Source organism: Amia ocellicauda, chromosome 4, assembly GCF_036373705.1.
Source record: "Amia ocellicauda isolate fAmiCal2 chromosome 4, fAmiCal2.hap1, whole genome shotgun sequence".
In the NCBI taxonomy this organism is placed as follows: Eukaryota; Metazoa; Chordata; class Actinopteri; order Amiiformes; family Amiidae; genus Amia; species Amia ocellicauda.
Window position 1 is genome coordinate 2,495,528 of NC_089853.1, and position 22,578 is coordinate 2,518,105.

Genomic DNA, 22,578 nt, shown 5'->3' on the forward strand with positions numbered 1-22,578 from the left:
ACTACTTCTTAAAGAAAATATCTCTATATATTTTGCTGTATGACGGTAGCTTTTAACAGCAAAGAAAAAATATGCAGAACCCACCTCTTTATACATATATATATATATATATATATATATATATATATATATATATATATATATATATAATTGATTTTAAATTTGAAGTAGTGCCAATTTTGTCTAAATAAAATCTCTCAAGGATACTTTCAGCAACATTTACACCTCATTCAGACTTCTAGGGAATACTGTTTAGCATTCGTCACAATATAAGATTGTGAAAGTTGACATGCTCAACATTTCATTAATCTAAAAATGATGCATCCTCTCAATTTCATTGACAAGATTAAATCATCTAATGCACCAGAAGTACGGCAGCTCTCTGGCGTTAAACACCTGTGCGTTAATGACAACAGCATGTATACCTTGGGGCAGACAACACTGCCTTATAGGCCCAGCTAACCCTGGCAGAGAAAGGAGACCCCTTGAAACAAGATGCTTGAAGTGCAAACAGATGGAGAGCAGAAGAGCAGAAACTTAAACCCTCTCCAGCCCCGCACTGGCTGCCACTGTGCTCAGAGGAAACAGGAATGAAAGAGGTGAAAATGTGGAAAGTCTCTAATCTATTACTCTGGTGCAGACAGTGCCCAGAATAAATTATCAACAGCTGAAGTATCATATACATATATATATAGGGGTCCTAACTGCTATGTGTTATGTTGTATGTCCTTACTTTTGCACAGAAAACAATCAATTAAAATATACAGGCTCAAGGAAGTCAATGGGTTCTTGCTAGACTATAACCACATAATTGCTGTGTGTTTCACGCAGCCTGGATAACTACACCCCTCAGTAACTACTCGGCAGGGAAACATTTCTGGTTTTAAAAAGACTTGAAAAAGGCAGCAAAAGAGAGGAAACAACTGAACTATCAAATCACTCTTAATTTGGGGGGGAATTAACAAGAGATTGAAGGACATCAAACAACTTCAATATGTACCTTTTTCCAGAACACAAAAGAGGGCATCATATTGCAGATGTAAATAAAACTAAAAAAAAATATTTTGCAAACCACCATCTTTTGGGAGTGGACATTTAAATGTAAATGTCCCAGAGCTCCTAACAAATGGAAAACTGTAGCTATCAATCAAGAAGAGGGTTCGTATCTGGTTAAAAACAAAACTGGATCCCACGTCATACTGCACGCAATGTTTACTTTGTGTGAAGTCTTATTCTTTCAGCCACATTAAAAGGCTGTCGCTGGCAGAGGCATTTATACTGCGCAATGGACGAAAAGGGAGTGCATTACCACGAGAAAGAAACATGCGATCACAGACAGGTCTGTTTATGCAACGGGCCACACAAACTTAAACACTACCCCTTCGACTCGGTTTTTATGCAGCATAAAAAAATGTTTCCTCTGAAAGTTCACCTGCCTTTTTTAATTTTCTGTTCCTGACCTTAGAAGGTTAGGAATCATAAATGGCAGTACTTGAAGAGCAGATTTTCAATACCGTGCTAAACAGAAACGTTTACTCCAGCTGCCCTAGGGCAAAAAAAAGACATTCCAGGGTGAACTTGAACATGCCTTACTGTGCTCTCTAAGCTAAACATCTCCATGCTATGTAGTTACAACCAAGAGCCTGAAAGGATAGTGGCCTTGCACTTGTGGCCTGTTAATTATTAAAGGCATAATTCCGTTCACGCACTGAAGGCCAGATATAAATGGTCTCTTAAAAGTGCTGATACACACAGAGCTCGAGGCATGCCTGGCTATGTGCTCACATCTAACGTTCAACAAATAGATTTTTGTGTGTGTGATGCAATACTCCCTGAACAGCATATCATACGTTATGTTCTGCCTGTCTGCACATCTAGGTCTTCAATTGATCATGCTTTCAATATGACAATAAGTGAAGGATCTTGCATTTACTCTCAAGCTGTGAAATTATCAGAACACCACAGGGAAAATTATTTTTATTTTAATATCAGAATTGCCGAGTCTGCAGATAAGATTCTGTCGGGTTGATTTTTATTTACAAGACGTGAGTCGACAAGGAAAGCCATTAACCAGATTGTTTTCCACAATTACAGAGGGATATTGGATAGATTTGTTACACTGATGCTAGCCCATCATATCATGATAGCAGTTCAGGTGAGACACGTTCGTTAGGTCACACAAATTCCTTGCAAGTTACGCTACGCTTCACACAAGAGAAATACCATTAAGTTCTATAGTTGGGAGCTTTTGGTGCTGAAGTCTTATATGGCCTGCTGGTTAGTTTATTCCTCCCCAGGGAAGGGGGAGGCAACAGGAAGACTTGCTGCAATACATAAGGTAAAATCTCAGTAGAGCAAGTGATCACCAGAAAAGATGGAATAACACTGACTACAAAGCAGCTTCAATGGGAGTTAAGCAACAGGAAACAAGCATGTCAGGGGAAAAGGAATTAGCAAAATAAACTGAAAGGGGTCATATTTCAAATCAAGTCAGCTGGCCATACCACAAATGGACTATCCACATGTTTCCCAACGTGCAGCAGAGACCAGCTCGAATTTTCTCACGCAGTCCCTGCAAGCGGCAATGACTCACAAACAAGTGCAACCTACTGCTACTGTGCTCAGCGTAAGCCTGAAATATCATCATCTGCTCAACAAGGTGCAAGTAAATGTCATGTGTAAATATCTGACCATCGAAAAATTCCCTACACAAGTTATGAAGCTTAACATTACAATTTAGTGTCCGTTAGTACGTCTCTCTCACTCGTATCTGTACTAGAAGGAGGCACCCAGTTTCTGAATAAGTTACACCCAAGACCTGGTTATCTTATCCCTTAAAGCAGAATGTACAGTTGTGGACAAACGTTTTCACAACCTCCCATCTGCTAAATGCCAAATGCTTTTACTCACACTTACATTGATTGTCACTATGGAAATGTGGTTATGTATACAGCAATAGCCAGTGGGAAACACATTCAGAAACACCTGTAGTTTGTCATTAAGAGCAATTAAAAATAATTGTCATATAGTAGTTTCCTACATTTCATGTTTACTTTTAGATTAGAAATTATAATTTTTAAATGCATAACTATCTTTGGTGCTCGTTCACCCCTTCCTCTAAACCCCTAAACAACGGAAGTTCAAAATATGAAATGACTGCATACTCTTGATCACAATCATCAATATCAGAAAATTATATCCGGTAGCAAGCAGCATGCAAACCGTCATCAGAGAGAAGGGTGCTTATCCAAAAAGCCAGTCTGCATTAATTGTGTGTTTGGTGGGGCAGCTTGTCTGTAATATTCTCCAGAAAGTTTACAAATAAGCTTCAAAAACAACACAAAGCATTATATTTCACCAGCCAAATTTCCAAGACACATTTAGCTATGTCAATATTTACATTAAAAGCCACTGGATGTTATCATCTCAACGTACCCCCTTGAAAATCATTTAAACAGTTTCATAATGCTGATCTGTACTCTAAATAAATTGTGCTCACTTTAGGCTCATATTTTCAAGTTTAAACTAAATACTAAAAAAAGAGAACTCAATTTCTGGCAAGGCAGAGCATCTGGTAGGCCTATATTTAAAGTGACAAAATCAACCATGTCATTAGATTACAAAATGCCAAAATATCACCGTAACATCATAAACTAAGTAAAGTATCTGAGGGTACTTTGTACTGGCAAACCAAATACCATTATATATATATATATATATATATATATATATATATATATATATATATATATATATAAGCTTTGCAGGCCTATACTCTCTTGCAATCTGCCGTACAATCTACACTACTTTACAACTTATTGAACTTTTATTTTCTTTAATATAAAAAGATTTGATATTATACAGACACATAACCTTAATATTTACAGATATAAAATACTTTAGAAAAGGTTTTCAGTCGACTAAAGTTGGGTTTATATAGTAATGTACTTTACATAGATTCACCTTACGTGCCAGCCTTGCTAAACACAACCGTTACAAAATAATGGCTATGAATGCAGAGCTAACGCTACAAGTATTTAGCTGGCATGTAGCCATGTCCTAATGACAGCAGTGTTAACAGTGAACATTACTCCTTGCCATCGGCGCACTCTCATGTACGCACAGCGCCCAAAGTCCAGCAACACCCAGACTTCCAGACCACAGCAGCGCCTCGAAGCAGGAACCTGTAATGTCAGATTGTTTTCAAACTACCGCCATTCGCAAGGCTTTCAAAACACAGGCTTTCATTTACTGGAGGGACTCAGAGGTGACTAAGAAGGATGTGACAGAAGCAAAACTCACTCTGAATGGTCTCTGCCGAAAATATCTGATCCTTGGCAGACTATTTAAAATAAAATACAAAAAAAAAGAAACTGGCTACTTCCATATTAGTATCATCCATGTATTACTCATTCTACAGTGTGGTTCAGCCTAAAACATTAAGCAAGGACATTCATAAGACTATGAGATTAAGCTCATATCCTGTAGAGCTCTCCTAAATGACTGGAGATTAACAATCCTTAAAGGGAACCGTAATGGACATGTGGAACACACTAAATGTGTTAACTACATATATGCACAGTCTTAATCATGTGGCCAACAAGTCACCATTTTCCACATCATTTCCTATGTAATTACTCATGTGGCATTTTTCAGTTTGTCACGTTTTGTTCATAAAAGAGAAGGGTCATTGACCAGCTACTTCCACATGGTTCTCTGGAGGACTTCACAGTACCGATGTCCCTCGTCCTCGTCCACATAGACATCTCATACTGGGGCCAAGCAATGTCCACACTGTAACAGACTAGCCCTCCTTCTCCATGTGCAGCGCCTGACTCTGAGGAGCCATTCACGGGTAACAATAACCTCGACAACCTCACCTTCATGTTGTAAAATACATGCATTAAAAATACACATTTAATATATTTAATAAATAAACAAAAATCATGACACTACAGGGAGGGAACGGTACTGAATACCAACCTGATCTTTCAGCATTTTGCAGCAACCAAGTAATTAAATGCTCTGTCTTCGGCTTCAGAGAGCTGTGTACATAAAGGATTACAATCCCCAGTCTCTACCATTTAAGCATTTACTTAACTCGGCGCACTGCGAGCGGTACATATTAATGTCAGCTCTGACGGAAGTCTCGGTCACATTACAGAGAGAACACCTGCAATTACTTTATGCATCTGCATTCAACAAATCGAAGCAAGAGCAAGTTTTGTGTTGCTACGGTTTTAGCTGCCCTCGAATCTGACTTGCCAGCAAAAAATATATATTAAAGTGCAGTGAACAAACTAAAAAGGACTCTGCAAGGAATTAAAGTGTATAGATATGAAAATGAGAAATAGCCACTGGGAGACATTTATACATGCAAAACACGTTCTGCTTCTGTTCCCTTTTTCTCTCAGCTTACTCATTTGGCAGTACAATGACAAGGAAGTGAGGAGAAACACGGTCAAAACGATAAGGCGCTGAAGCCATACTTTTACAAAGGCAGTCTACTCGGTTTAGAAAAATAACACCTATAAAAAGTAGTGGAAAAGACCAGCAGGACTGTGTGTAAAACAAATGTCTGCAAGCTCACGAGTCCATGTTGGGGCCTACACAGACATGTGACTTGTGTATTTCTCTCTGACAGGCTCCACACCCTGCAAGGACAGCCTGCCATTCATAACAACATTCCAGCACGAGAATAAAGCCTTCGACAACAGGACTCTGTTTCCAGAACAAGCCCGTAGCGGGACACCACAATATATTTTGATGTAACACAGCACTTTGCAGCGTTGTGAGCGACTATTTACAGCATTAAAATACACTACCCTTTCACAGGGGAACGTTTTATTTAAGGGGGACAAAACACCAGCACTGTTACATGACAAGTTTCACAATCAAAATCGACAAATTCTTCATCCTAAAACAGGGGGGATTTTTTTTTCCTTCTTGAACCAATGTAAATTTAAAGCCAAGTACCCCAGACTGTTTCTACAAACTGGTTTTAACCGACTTTACAGCTTTCACAGTACACAGTGTCCGACCCATTGCAAGTAAGAAGCACTTAATCTTAAAATGTGTGTAAATCAGCACATTCACGATTAAGCAAAGAAATTGCTTGCTTTAGTTTTGTCGTCACTTTGTCAGCCAAGAAACCTAGAAGGGCAGCTAAGGCAATACAAACAACCATATCTGTGACAAAGAACACAAGACAAAAGGTGATGCTTCCATTAGGTTAGGTTACTGTTCTGCACATAATCAGTGTAATCAGGTAACTGGTTTCACCTGGTTATGAACAAAACTTTAAACATTCATGAGAACCCTCGTGGCAATTAAGCACACATTGTTAGATGATGCCTTTTAAAGTTAAAGCGACAAACTAGAGATGTGGTGAGAGGCCAATGTATTCAAAAGGCTCCCAGCAAAAACACTATGACCACGTGACTTGCACACCCTTTTTTGGCACCTCCCTTTCATCCATCTAATATCCAATCAAATCACATTTAAACTCTCCTATTGAAACCAGATGACAAGAGCAAACCTTAGTGGACACGTGAAACCCATTAAAGATATTAATGACATGATCGAATGTTAGTTATCACCGAGCTCACAATTCATTATATATATATTTTTATCAATAAATAAATTGCATACTGTACAAACCAATATATGGGCAATTATTTTACACCAGTTTTGAATTGGCTATTATTAATTGATATTAATCTGCAACCACTAAAGTGAACATGAACATTTCCTTTAAAGCCAACATACACTTTCTGCTGTGTACCAGAAATCATTTAATGGAGGGTTATATACCAGCGTTGCATGAGAACTGGCTCCCCATGTGTGTGTGAGGACACTGCCGAGCTCAATCTCCAGGCTGAAGAATCTGCTATATCATTTGTTTTCTGCTGGCTGACAAACACGGCTGCTCAGGGTTTTTGTGGATTCTCTACAGCCTCTCTTTCCTCATCTTGTCCCATGAGGCCATTTTTTTATGATATGAAAATTGGAGGATAGATAGTTAAAGTAAAAGCACACCCCTGAAAGGAGAGCAAATCTCACACCGACTTGAGTCAGAGATGCAAATTAGGTTGTTTGGTGTAAATTCGTTCTTACTGAGTCACAGACATCATAAAATGAAATTCATATTAAAAAGCATCAAATCGCCTTCAGACATGTAAGACAGTTATTAAATAAAACGTATCCCCTAAAAGTGCACTAGAGGCTCCCAAGTGGATCCCTTGATATAAACCTTTGTCTATAGTGTAAGATGAATCCTAAAATAACTGTAAACAGGTCAAACCTCAGTGTGTTAAGATTACCATCCCAGGTAAAAAAAAAAAAACACAACACTAACAACAGACCATGTAATAGAATAGGCATTTACATGTTAAAATGTCTGAGACCTTTTCATTTTCGCTAAGGTCAATTAAGCAGTAAATGCTCTCAAGCAATCCACTGAAGTGATGTAACGTTTCTCTGCTTCGAAAAATATTGCCCCCACCCACCATGAAAAAAAAGGGGGTAAGGTAAACAAGAACCTGCTACTATGCCTCTTACACACACGCGTGCTGAGATTCTTATCAGTTACGTAAATCCAAAGTACAAATGTACAGGCTAAAGTTTGGCCACTGCATTGATGGTATAGCTTTGTTTTTCTCATTCTCGTGGAAATGTCAAAGTAACGATTAGACCGGCTCTTCAATGGTTGACAGCATGTTAAAGTGGTGCCCTTACGCAACCGAATCCCAGGTTTCAGGTACTATCATTCGTAATCGCATCGCAATTAAAGGTAATGCATACCTCCAGTCAGTCATGTAGCAACCCAATTCAGAGGTCTATTGCTAGGTGTACAAGACAAATATAAAACTCAGGTGACAGCATTACCAAATCGTGCTTGTGAGTGGAAACCCCAGAGATGTCAGGGTCTGTAAATAACAGCAGCCACAACTTTCAACGTGAATGTCAAATATACCACGCAATAGCATTGGTGTGTATGCATTACAAAACACAGTCATTGATTATTTTTTACCATTCTACAATTTTACCACAATTTATATATTACCCTGTTGAGCACCCAGACATTAGACAATGATGTTATCGCAGACAAAACACGGCTCAACATCACAGACTCGGGAGCGATTGGGCTTTCAGACACAATTTGTAATGGATCTGATACAGAGGGTCTGAAGCTGCACGGGCTTTTTCCACCCGCACCAAGAGCAGTGCAGTACATACCGCTGCATGCGTCTCTCTCGACTCAGATTAACTAATGGCACCCTAATGTTATTAACCTTCTATTTGGCACAGTCAGTGCATCAAAGTCAGGACTAATAGGCACTCACTAGCACCCATAACAACATCTTCTCCTCGGGCTGTTCATTACTGAAAAATCCACCCAATTACATTGCCTGAGAGTGACAAAAACAAGCCTCTTATCATAAGCGATCCTGGCTCTCACAGTAGGATGCTTGACTTATGCTTGATTTATTAATCCCTTTATCATGCAGCAAGATCTAGGTATCCATGGCATCTTGAATGGTCAGTAATACAATGTCTTTGGATATCAACAACATCTTTTAAAATGCTACAGCTAACTGTACAGTTAAATGGTGTGACTATCATATCACAATATTTTAAATGTATTTTTTTAAATATGAGTAAGAAAATCAGGTCATATTTTATTATTAATAGATTGGGAACTGTATTCTGAAATCACAATGCACGGCAGATAAAATTACTATAAGCACCTACAGTATAAGACAATAAAACATGCACGGTTAGTAGAGTACTTTAAATTCAAAGCAAACAGCCATTTCAAAATATAAACACTGAGGAAATGTGAAAACAAAGGAAATCTAATGTCATCTTAAATAATGAGATCCTTTATTCTTAGATCAAGTAGGCTATAAAAAGTGTTCTTAATCTACCCATCTCTTCCAAAAACTGTTACAGTAAACAGCATGCAGGAACTTCTGTGTTCGTCATCTGAGTTTTCTATGCCTGTTGCACAAGAAAAATCACTGACCTAGTAGAAAAATAAGTAAGAATTTAAATTTAGGCAACAAAATAACACAATCATCTATTGCTCAGTTGTATTGCACTTCATGCAGCTACAAGCTAGATAAACCTTGGGGAACATTTCATAAGGAGTCCTTGGGAGGAAAAAAACTTTTTTAATTCTTGACAACAGGATCAAAAGGTTCCTCCAAGTAAACTCCAGGCAATAGCGAAACATTGGCATGAAATGAAAATGTAAGTTTCAAGATCCAACTGGAAAAACAAGCACACCTATTGGCTCCTCCCTACAGTTATTTTCAGGTCAAATCAATTTGAGCTTTTCTTTCCCTGTAATTTCGTGTTGAAAAGCACCATGCAAACTTGGGTGCCTTTCTGCCTCTGCATCTGTCTCTTCTGATTGAAATGACAGCATGAGCAACTTAGCATCAGCACAGAATCACTGTCCTTTAGATAGCAGTGCAATCTGCCTAGCAACAAGACTAACATTATGGTCTGAAGACTGTCAGGCCTCATTTAGTGGCAATGACCTGAACAGTTTTATTGTCAGAAAGAGGCAGTCACATAGCGGACTACAACCCAGAGTAAAAGGAGCATTTATATCTGTTCTGTAATGAGAAGTGTGTGGATATCTCCCATCCCCAGAGGAAATCTCCTCCCATCTCTCAGAACGTCTTCGGCCATGGCTAGGCAGTGGTTTATCTTTACAGTGATGAAAAAAGCGCTACAGCATGGCTTTACTAAGCTGGAAATCATTATGCAGGGCTTGCGCGCCGTTCTAAAAATACTGTGATTAAAATATACTGGCCATGCGTTTCTGCAAGGGCAATGAATACTCTGAGCATGCCCAGCAACACAGCAATGACAAGCAAAGCCTACAAATAGACCCAAACTGCTGAGCACAGCACTGGCACATTGATTGTTTGGGGGAGATGTAATAAAGTTTGAGTCCTCAAACCATTGCAACCAGTATGTACCAGATATGTCTTAAACACATGCAATTTTATATGCATGAAGCATACCCTGGCAATTGAAAGATATACAGATTTCCCTGTTGCCAAAAATAATACTCTAAATCAGTAAATGAGGTGCCAACAACACTGTCCAGCCTTTTTCAAAAGACCCGGGAATATAACTGGCAACAACTGGGCAGCTCAGCAGTCCTCTCTAACCTCTAAGGTTACACGGCATTTTTGCAGTCTGGTTTAAGCAATCTGCGTGACACAGAAACTCTCTCATGAGATATTAAAACTTTGATTAGTTATATCACCCATAGTCATCCTTCTTTGTAGTTCAATCCATTTAGATAAAAAAAAAAAATCAGACTTTTTAATCTTTGTTACACTGTTGCTTCACAATCTTGTGCTGATATTACTCCTCAGAACACAGCATTTTAGATGTTCTGATGAGAGTGGACTTCAGTAGTGCATTATACTGTACCCCCCTCAGGGCTTCTCTTGTCTACAGTTACAATTGCTTTCAATCTCCTACATAAAAAGTTAAGCAAACGCAGTTTTAACAAAGTAACAGAGTTATTCCTTAGTCATACCTAGATATTACCTGCATAAGAAACCTCTTGAACATGTTGCAAACTACCCCATAAGAGTATGGATATGAATCTGACCATGTAACTACAGGGAGATCTGAAACTGCATCTCTGTGGAGTTTCTTTCCACAATCACTACGCCATTGCCACTAGAACCAAATACTATTTAATGCAATACCGTCATTCTAGAATGGTGGATAGAAAGAGTCAGTAAGACACATAGAAACATTTTGTTCTCAAAGCAGAGAATTATAAAGAGAATATGTAAGAAAAGACAACATAAAATGGGCATGCTGAGATTGAAAACTATATGGAAGGCATTTTAAAACAAAAGTTTTAACTGTGAAAGAACTTTATAAGCAACTTCTCAAAACCTGTAGATTGATTCTCATTGACCTTATTTTTAGGACAGCCTATAAAAGCCAGGAAGCACAGCACATGGTAACAGGGCAGTATTTTTGCAATGTGCTAGAGGAATGACCCCACTTGATTGCTATTTTGAAACGCCATTAGATAAGCAGTTGACGTGTCAGAATTTCTTCAGTGCGGTGAAGATCAAACAGCGACATCCTTCATTAAATGTGGTAATGTAGCTATCAGAAAGGCATTTTTAAGGGTGATTTAAGCTGTATTTTTTTTTTATTATTAGTTCAATTTCAGGTCATGTATTCTTGTCAAAATACAATTCTAATTTCTGCTTTTGAAACAATTCCACGAAAACATGCGAGGTAAGACTGAGACCTTTGATATTCCTCAGGTCAATTGCATTGGAATGCCCACCCCCCCCCCCAACCAAGATAACCTTATCAAGTGGAAATCGTACAGATCCAGTAGCCTCTCTTTCTCTCCGGATGGATGAAATCATGCAACTACAGCCATCAGTAATGGAATCAATTACATTATGCCCCGTTTCCACTGGCAGACGCGACCGGCCACGGACGCTTAAACGGGTGTTTCCACTGGCTAAGCATCCGGACGCGCCGTGTTTTGTGGCCGGTTAAGTGCTGGACGTGTCCGTAAGCGTCCGTCCCACTGAGGACATGGCTATCAGCAGCGGAGGTGTGTGTTTGACTTGTACAGGGAAGAGATCAAATACATTGTGTCGGAAGATATAATCTCAAGTGCCGAGTGCGATCAAGAAGAAATTACAAGTTTATTAGCAGCATGGAGTGAAATCCACGTACAGAGACAATGAAATGTTTTACTGCTTACAGTTAATATCCGAGTGCATTAAACACTTGGATTTCACAGGACCAGTGCAGTGCCTGACTAGTTACAATAAACTGAAGGATAATAATCAGATCGTAGCAGCCGATGTTATTAATATTGTATGATCAGCTGGCCGGTGTTTCAGGCTGTGTTGTGTGAATGTGTGCAGGACAATCCGCAGAGACAGTCAGTATGAAGGTAAACACGATTCAGTTAACGTGTGTCCATTTACAAGTTATATGAATGTATAAATAAATACAGCAGATCTGGGTTTCCCTCTAAAACATTAAGGACTGGATTAATAAATGCATCCATAAACGCCATGACTAAGACGCGCACTTTGGTTCAATTATAACTGCTATATTGTATCTGGATGATTAATCGTGAAACGTGTGTATTTTGTTTCAACTGTAACTTGCCCTGGTTAAGGACGTCTGATAAGTACATTATAAATAATACGGCAAAAAGTATTGTTTGCAGTTACAAATCTGTAGTAAGTAATAAATTAAGGGAGTCACGCTATGCCTTTTAAAATACATATATACTAGCACAAATGATGACGATAATAATATCAGTACATATTTGCTATTTATTTTATTGTTGCACATGGAACCGTATTCTTATGGGAAAATGCTTGTCTGAATATAATGTTGTCTATACACATTCAGCTCTTCCTAATATCTCTGAACAGAAACGTGCATTTATTACGCTGTTTAAAATCATGTAAAGCACAAATAATAAAACGCACACAAGTCCTCTCCACGTCAGGCTGTGTCACTCGTACTGTTGTTCTCCGTCTCTGTTTTTAACACGAACACAAACCAAACCCACAGTCGCTGCTCCTTCATCAGAGGGATGGACTTCACAGCGGCCTGGTTTTGCAAAAAAAACCTCTGGGACGCGTCTGAGGACGGCATGGTACGACACGGACGCTTAAGCCAGTGAAACCGAGGCATTACAGTCTAGGGTCAGCTGTGGTCTTCAGCATCGAGATAAATATTTCCAAACCACCAGTTATCCCAAGCAGATAGCTTGACAATGGGCAGTCAAACACGTAGGACAGTGGCGATCACACAATGCAACTGCTAAACTGCATAGAGCTCCAACAGGTCAGCTTTCAAGGACAAAGCAGTTTCGCACAGACAAATGCTTAATTAAGGAAAGGCAGATTACCTCTTTCATACAAACCTGACACGCTTAGGTTGTCAATTTATACACATTAAAGCCCATCATGTACGTGGCAGGGGCACCACCCTGTCTCTATTGACATCTTATTGCAATATAAATTGCTGGTTTCTGGAGGACGGTATAGCAGTTAATAAGGAAATGTTGTGGTCAGTGTTGGTCAACATAATTGTGAAACTCTGGTGCTTTGAGCTGAAACTATTGAAGAAGAAAACTAAATAAAGAAACCCAGCTGGAGAACTCATTCACCCCCTGAATGTATAATAAGGCGTATATGCAGAACAAAAAAACAACAGACAAACTTCACTGTCACTTGGAACGCATGGCCTTGCTTTCAGGATCAGCACATAGAGCTTGTTCATTTCAAACAGCTGTCACAATCCTCATCTGATTGGCAACTTGTTTTATTTATTTTTTGACAATTTCATGGCACAAAAAGCAATTTCAATGAAATTATACAATATATAGGCCTATCCATAATATATTGATTATTCAGGGCTAATAACATTAAAGCAATTTTAAGCCGGCATGTTTACATAATTAAATCTGAATTTGTTTTCTTGGAACCTAAATGTAAAACTCATTACACGCTTACACATGAGACTGATTAACCGGTTTTATTGTTTTGTGGCCTCAAGGTAATGCCAACAATATGTGAATCAGATATTTTGTACAAAACATCAGCCCATCCTGATCAAAAGATTGTTTGTCCCCAACAAATACTGCAAAGCTAATTTTAAAAGCCTTAGAAATGGCTTTAAACATACTGGTAAACTCAAGTATTCTATTATTTATAGAGCATTTGTCTTTAGTATAAATATAATAATTTGTTTAAAATTAATTTTATATATGAAAAACATTACAAGGGATTCAGTTCTGTCTACTCTTCTGATAATTACAAAGTGCTAAACATTAAATACTCTGTAACTATTCAATGTGTTGGGAATCTCATTATATAATTGCCAAGAATACTATACATTCAACATAATTATTGTAGTATATGGAAAAGGGATTCTAAAGAGTATACTATACTCTTACACACACACACACAAAGAAACTGACCAAGTTTTGTGTATCTCTTTACAACAGAATATTTATAATATTTAAGACTTCCAAAACTTGAGTCAGTTGTCATGCCAGGCTGAAGCTGAGGTGAAACAAAGCTGGGATTGGGAGGGGACAAGACTTGGATCTAGTACACAAGACATCCTGGAAAACATTTCTTATGTCAAGAAGTTTAAGAACAGCATGTACGCCTTTCTATCCAACTCTGTTGCCAACCAATGTACTTCACAGTGGAAACTGTGGTCATCGAAATATTTTCCTCAAAAACTGAAAATCTTGTATTAAAAAGTGCCTGCCTTGTACAAAGGTACTGATATATAAATACATAAGAACTTTTTGTTGATAGCAACAATAAACCTTGTTTGAAAACCATGTTTAAATGACTACTATAGAAGTATTACAAATATTTATGTAAAACTCATGTCACTATGTTCCAATTACAATGCTAAATGAGCACATATCATTTATGAAGATGAGCTCATGCTCCAAAAATATACTGCTTATGTACATGAAGTACTCAGCAAACTGCAACACAGTTTTAAAGACCATTTAGGTGGTAAGGCATCAGTATTCCAAGATTCCAGTAGACCACAGAATGTCATTTCACAATAGGAAGGCCTTAGCATCACTAATCCAGGCTTGATACTATACAATCAATAGTCAGAGTGCATACACCCTCTTTTGTCATTATCAAACTGTTTGATTCTGTACAGATTCATAATATCTTTGAATAACCCTTTGATAATTTAAAAAAGAGGGTTCTAATTCAAGAGAAGTCTAAACAAAGTATTCTCTACAGCAGGGGCAGAGACTGGTCTATTTTACTGTAGTTCTTTCAGGTCAACATTTTAGTCCACATCACAATATCGTCTATTTAAGGAAAAATAAGTTCCCATGCACCTGAAAGATCACAAACACACATGAATCAAAATCTATGAATTTTCATTGAGTAGAAAATAATGGAAATTAAAGAGCATTCTTTCACTGTATATCACATTAAAGGAAGAGACCCAACATGCATTTCATGGATTAAAGTTTTAAACTTTCTCCACCCCCTTACAAATATCTGGGTAGTGCACACAAACACCTAGACAGGAAAACTGCCCGCAACCCTCTCCCCTCCTGGAAATCTAATCCACACATCCAAGCTACGACCTAAATTATTCACAGGCCATTGTGCTGGCTGAGGCCTGCAGTGTTACACAGTCTCACTCCACTAACAGCATGGAGCGCAGACCAGTGCCAAATGCTAATGAAAACGCTGAACTGTAGACGAAAAAAAAAAAATATATATATATATATATATATATATATATGCACAGTGAACTGAAAAGAGCAGGTGACGACCTGCACCCGAAGCAGTTCTGTGCACAGTGCATGCCAGAGCTACCTTTTCACTTTATTTATGATGTGAGAGTACTGCAAAGCTTCCAGAAATTAATGACATCTTTCAGGCTGATAATGGTTCTAAAGTGCGTCTGAAACCGAATCCTTCAAAACGGCCTAGAAAGAATAAATAAATAAATCTGCCAGAGAGGTTAATTATCTGCATTCTACACAGACATTTTATTTGACTATGTAAGACTAACAGTGCAGATAGTGGACAGAAAATGTAAATTATAAATTTTCTACACTCGCAAGAGTGCAGTGTGTGCCAGCTGTCGTTCTATTCTCATGAACACCTGCCTTCGGTCGATTAACTTGAAAAACAGGGTGACTAGTATGCACCTGCATCACACTCCATCACATCACAGATCTGGTCTCATCTCTGTCGTGCAGTACACTTGCCTTCTAAAAACAAAATAAGGGTGTTCGCAAACTGCCGTATCAGGGAAAAGAGATTGATACTGCATATGTTCTTCAGACACTGGGGGTAGTATATGGACACTAAAGCCATATTTCATTAACTCAAAGCTGTCTCTTGTAACCATGGGTCTCAACCTGCCCAACACACCCCTCCTCAAATAATTTTTGATTTTAGATTTAGGGGAGAAAAGGGGGCAGAAGATCTTCTGACATCTGCCTGCTGTTAGCACTGACACCAGTCATGTGGTTGGAAGGGTATTCTGTCCACTCCAAACACCAAAACTGTAAAGCTAAAACTCCTTTAGGTTGTCCTCTTTCTCTGGGGTTCACCCCGGCATCCAGTTTTTTAATCTTACTTGAGCAAACTGAAGTTTAAATAGAGTTTAAAGAAATAAAAAGGTTTTATGCTTGGCCAGCTTCATAGCCGCAAATGCATGCAAGAAATGCGTAGAACATACTTTCACATGTGCGTTCATCTCATAGTTTTCTACATAACGAGAATACCTTTGCATTAAATATCACTCAATTTGCATAACACAATAAAGATTGTACTGTACTGTGAGTGTTGATCTGAAAATACACAATACAAACACGATGTATAATTCTGAAGTCAAGAGGGAACAGCCACATTCCTATTGTGTAACGCAGTCACAGCTCTGAATATTCCCAGAACACCAAATACAATTGCCATAAAATATGAAAACTTGTGTAAGTGTAAGCAATGTAAGTGATAACATCCTGCAAATACTCCCCAAAAATATCTTCTTGTATCATAAATCTACATTTTTTGAAAATGTATCATGACCAAAAGAACAGAACATAGGCACTACTACTATAGTCTGACAGGGAAACCAAATCACAATAACCCGTTTCAAATCATGTGCCTCAAGATGCAAGTTTCTGTGTTTTCCCCTGTTGTTAATGTGGGGGTATTTTCAAATAAAATAGTCTGTGTTTATTGAAAAAGGCACTCTTCTTGCTTAAAAACAAAAAACAAAACACCTAAAAACAAATGCTTTCCTGTGGCTTTGGAAGTTTTTGGTTTCAGATGTTCTGTATTTTTGAGACAATCACTTCCAACTTATTAAGAAAATCAGTTCCAGATAAAAGACACTTATATGCCGATATTAAACACTTAAAAGGTGACAAAACTAAAGCAAGCATTAAACTTCAATCCTGCTGCAATGACCTGCAGTGTAGACTGGAGGTAACTGAAGAGCCTTCATAATACAAGCTTTATGCCGAAGCCCCAAACATGCTTCTGTCAGTCAGGCTTATTTAAGATCAATGAAAATGCATGGTGATGCATTTAAAGCTCTGGGTGCAGTTGAATTCATTTTGACCCATGTATCATTTCCCAACCAGTTATTTTTAATCTTTTTTTTTTGTAGGGGGCTCTGAACTCAGTTATATTATAGGCCGTGGAAAATGGGCTGTTGGGAAAAGCAGGCCCAGCCCTGGGTTACAGTAGGAGACACTGTGGCCTCACAATACACCACATCCTTAGTCTATGATTTGAATTTCCATCTGGGCTACTTTTAGCAAGTTTCGGTTCAATGTGCCAGCAAAATACTAGCTTTTCAGTACAACCTTTTAAAAACAATATCATGCTACATCTTCTTAAAATGAAAATCCAATCAGGGCTACGTACAAAAGCTACTGGTCCGCCCACTTACTGGAAAACCCCAGGCTGAGACAAATCGGCAGCCATCTCCGTTTCCAGTTTATAAGAGAACAGGAAGTCTGCATTTGAAGAGCTGCACACCAAAGCAATTGTTGAGAAATTTATCACCACTTGTACTCTGTTATTTCCATTGCTTTCCAGTAAAGCTACTGTCCATGCGTGTCAAATCTTTCTTCACTTCCAGTTTAAAGGATGCTGGATACTTAAAAATTGCTCACAATAATTAACAATCTAGATACACTTGATGGACCAAGAAAACATTTCAGATTAAAACATTCAAGAAATAGATTTGCAGAACCAATTGTCTATTTCCCACACTTTAATTATCTAAATGGATTTGAGAGTTGATTTGATCAGATGATGTACAACATCCATATACATAAGCTTCAGATGACTTATTCAGACAAGGGTTTCACTTTTTCTGACAGCTCTAGGAAGGAAGGGGCTGCATGTACATTTGAGAAGTTGTGGCCTGCAGAGCTGTATCTGTAACCGAGGGCTGAGAAGACAGTCGACCTCCCTCTCAGACCACTTTGCACACCTTAAACAATAAAATGAACACAGACTAGCAGTGTATTTCCGAAAACTGCACAGAATATCGAGAAGTGATATTATCTCCTCCGGGCGTGTGGAGTTCCCCAGCTCAGTCACCTCCAGGATGTCCACTCAGAAACCTGATGACAAAACCCAAGCCAGCTCAGAGCTGCATACATTATTAACAGCAATAAATAAAACATTCACAAGCGAATTGTTTCCAAAAACTTTGAACAAAACCACAACGGAACATTATACAGCAAGGTTCAGAGCCTCTTTCAGTTATTGAATATTTCCAACGGTGTTTGTGTGAGTAAAAGATTTAAATGAACAAAAGCAACACGTGCACTAAAATGTTTTTCTTAAGACATTGCCAGGTAGAGACCAAACCAATAAAGATTTGTTTTGCTTTTTAGTATTTATCAAGCTAAAAACCACAGACTATGGTTCTATATTTAACAAAACATTGCTCCGAATTCATTGCAGCATGAATTGCTACTGAATGGAGCCATTATGCAAATTAAACATAGTAAAGGGCACTCTATTGTTAATTTGGAAACTTGATACTGGTTAATGACATGCAGATTCTGTAGAAAAATATAATATGTTGTCAAGATGGAAAGTCAAGAGAACTGAATGAATTTGATCACATGCTTTCAGATACTAACAGAAAGCATTCCACATAGATGGATCCTTAACTTTGAGGTTAAAAGTTAGATTTCAAATAAGTTTTGATCTCAATTCTCAAACTTCTGGACTAGAGAGTAGTTTAGCTCACCAAAATGTGTACATTTAGTAGTTATCCGTCTTATCAATGTCACTCAGTACTTTAAACTCATATGCAGTGTTAAACTCCAGGCATACATCTAGAAACAAATGAAACCGCTTTAATTGCAATGAACAATCCAAAGCTTGGTGTGCATCATAACCTTCAGCAAATTCAGTTATTCATCTTAAATATCACATACAGATTTAAACAAATGGTACTAGATAAGAAAAGCATTCAAAGGGAATAAGAGACATGAGTTCAAAAAAAGTAATCATGTTGCTTCAAAACCATTATTCAGTTTACTGGAGAAATCTCTAAATATTAAACATGGGAAGACCGGCTGACGCTTTGGGGAATTCGGCATAATTAGCTGCAATTTCAGCTCATGACTGACAAGTCTACGTCTCTAATTACTAGGCTGACAAGAAGTATTTTGAAAAATAGTACAAGCGTTTCACAATGATTCAGAGGAAGTTTACAAACACAAAAAACGTTTAAATCTGTCAAAATAACTAGTAGCTGAATTTGCAGAACACGTGTCAACAAAAATGAAAGTTAGAACACGATGGTCTCTCAAACATGAGCACAGCATTGGGGGGGGGAATAAATACATAAAAATACCCCTCAGTTCAATTCCCAATGAGGGAGATCTCAAAAGACTGGAACTGATAAGAGCTTTCCACTACATCATACTGCACATATTCCCCTCTGTAAAGGCAAACACGAAAAACAGCTGACATTGGAACATGCTGACCTTGAACAAGAAAATGACCTGGCTAGCATTTAGTTCTGCCTTATTTCACTCCAACAGCCAGACAGCTTCACCATCTATAGTAGTCTACCAGCTCTGGCCACCTCCCATTGGCTATTTTAAGCAAACCCCCCGTTATGTTTGGGTAATGCACTAAGAAGAGAAGCAGCAGCAACAGCGGCGGCTCAGTATCATATCATGTCATGTACAGAGCTGGGATATGCAGCGCCCTGTGGAATGCTGGGTATTTTCTCATGCAGTGGTATCACCCCATCTAGGCCCGCTTCCCACATGTCTCTGTCTCGTACATCACAGCTCAGGAAACACTTCCTGTTTACAGTCCTTACATTAAAAATCTACAGCCTGAAGATAAAAGACCTTGGTTAAAACTTAGGCCACAAATTCAGATTTAGTACCTGTGTACTTATATTATATATATATATACATATATTCAAAAGACAAAAACAAATCTCCTACTAGTCGAATGTAAAAAGTAAACTTGATTATTAAATTAGTAATCTTGGACACAATCCAAGATCTGCAAAAGGATCTTTTTGTAAGATACAGTTCAGCAAACTCATTTTATTTTGCAAAATGCGATACAGTCTCAATGGCACATTAAAATGTGTAGAACCAAGTAAATTTCCCTAAACCCTCACCAATAATTACACAAGTCTCCTCAGAGTGCTTTTTAAACTTAGACTACAACAAAATATTAATTGTAACATAGATAGTTTGAGCAAGGCTGAAATTCAGAAAATACTGAGACTCCAAAATAACTAATATAATGCACATCATTTATAAGTTATTGTAAATGAGTTACCAATATATCTATGCATTACAGAAGAATGTGAGGCGGACTAAATATAAAAGCCTTTTCGAAAGCCTGTTCAGAGCGGTTCACTCAGCACTCACTCACAGTGTTGTAGCTGCAACCTGGCAGCACAGCAGCTTTTTATAGCTTGCAATGCCAGTCATATTTATTTGGCCCCATCATCACTATTGTTGACAGACTGGGAGTTGCTCAAGAAAACCAGAAATGGAAAAGTGTCCATCTTAATTTTTGTACCAGAAAAAGAAGCCTTTCGGTTTCAAGGTAGAATAGAAATACACAGGCTCCTTTTCCATGTTGCGTCAGACAGCTTAACAAAGAATGGGTTTAATTATATAACACCCAGGCAAGCAAAGTACCAGAAGCTGCCAACCTGCAGGGTACAGAAAAAGAAAAAAACCTTTTATTCAATCATACGACTTCAAATTTTGAAACAGAGCTTTACTTATATAACCGGTCGCCATTTTTATATATAGAGGCATGTAGTTCATGGGAAAGAAATTTAACTTCTAGAAACTTCCACTAAAACCATATTAACTTATGGTTAATATGGTTTTAATACGGCCCTTAAATTAACTTTGTAATAGCCAGCATATTCATATCTGGTATTTCACAATTTATTCAACATTGTGAACCAGGAAAGTTAAACTACCTATGAGCCTAGGTAACAATATTCTTCTCCTACACGAAAGCTTTTTTTAGTATTGACTCATGCTTCAATTAACAAAGACTTCTACATTTGTTTTACAGACAATTACATACGAACACAAGCTTACAACAGCAGTGATAAATTAAGGATTAGTTATTGAAAAACAACTGTGCTCATCACAGAAGTGTATTTCAAACTTCTCTCAAGGAAGTGGATGTTATATTGGCTTTGTCATGTTAAAACTGGGCTGGGCTGCAGTTTCTGATTTCCACTGACAACACAGACAAAGGCAGGAAAGCAGCATGAGCACAAGGTTTCTATAGTTTCTATATTTAAAAGCTACAACACAAGCTAAACCAAACCATCTCCACTTACAATAAGTGAGTGCATTGGCATAGTAGCTTTGAATTAAAAAGCCGGTCAAGGAAGGGAAGTATTTACATATGTTCCCTTCTCAATATTCAGTACTGGGTTGGGGGAGGATAGTGTATCAGGCATTCAAACACAATGTAAATTTTATTTTGACATTATAAATGGTCTTCCAGAAGCAAGAGCCCAATGTGGTTATAATCATTCAGAGGAAAACTGAATCCTTGGATTAATACAGAACATTTTGTTTAAAAATCTTAATTCCAAAACACTGCTTTTAGATTAACAAGCATCCCTTTTTCCCCAGTAGATATGAAATGGAGGCTTTATGAAGTTCTCCATTCTCTGTTTAGTTAGTTATATCAAGTCTCATGATTGATTTTCTCCCCTCCAGGTTTAATGTCATCATTTGCTTTCTGTAATTCAATAAGACAACTTTTATTCACATAAGAGTGTCAGCTTTACTTGGGAAAGCAATCCATAAATCCATCTTTTAACACTATTGCCTTTTAGATTCTCTCAGTTCAGGTTTGAGGTAGCAAAAAGAGAGCAAGCAGGGGGACTGCTAATGAAACCCGCATTCATTTCCCCCAGTTTGACTATGATGGTTACCCATTGTTGTCGACTGCCCATGCTTTGTCTCCATCCGTTTTGGTTTTTGGATCTCATGTGACCGTATAGTCTGGTTTTAGAAAGGAATGTTTCGCCGCACACACACAGGACATTGTATGGCAGGATGACCGGAGGGTTGTTCTTGCCTTCATTTCCTTTGGGCTCCTTGATTTGGCTGGCTCCAAGTGCTTTTTGTCCGTGCTAGGATTAAATCAAAGGTACTATAGTGTAGTCCCTCAGGCACCCAAACCACAAAATGTAGCCATGCAGAGACTCCATATATTTAATAGTTAACTTAACTGCTAGAACACAAGTAAATCAATGTGGTTCCTGAACAAAACTATTAATTTCACGGTTCACAATATATAAAATTAACACAATCCATTCAGATTAACACTATTGCACTGTAGAGTTAATTAAGCAGTTAAATGCTTAATTTAAAGCGAAAGGCTCTATTTCTTCTCAAGAATTTGAAATGACACATATCATATGGTTTCCTTTGGGGGGTGGGAATTGAAAACTTAACAAGTAACATGCACAATAGATGAA

General features: G+C 38.0%; 1 protein-coding gene across 6 annotated transcripts in view; it reads right to left on the reverse strand.

Annotated features, from left to right (window-relative positions):
- The window catches only part of hipk3a (homeodomain interacting protein kinase 3a), a 54,225-nt gene that overhangs the window by 18,409 nt on the left and 13,238 nt on the right, over window positions 1–22,578 (reverse strand). The window lies entirely within an intron of this gene.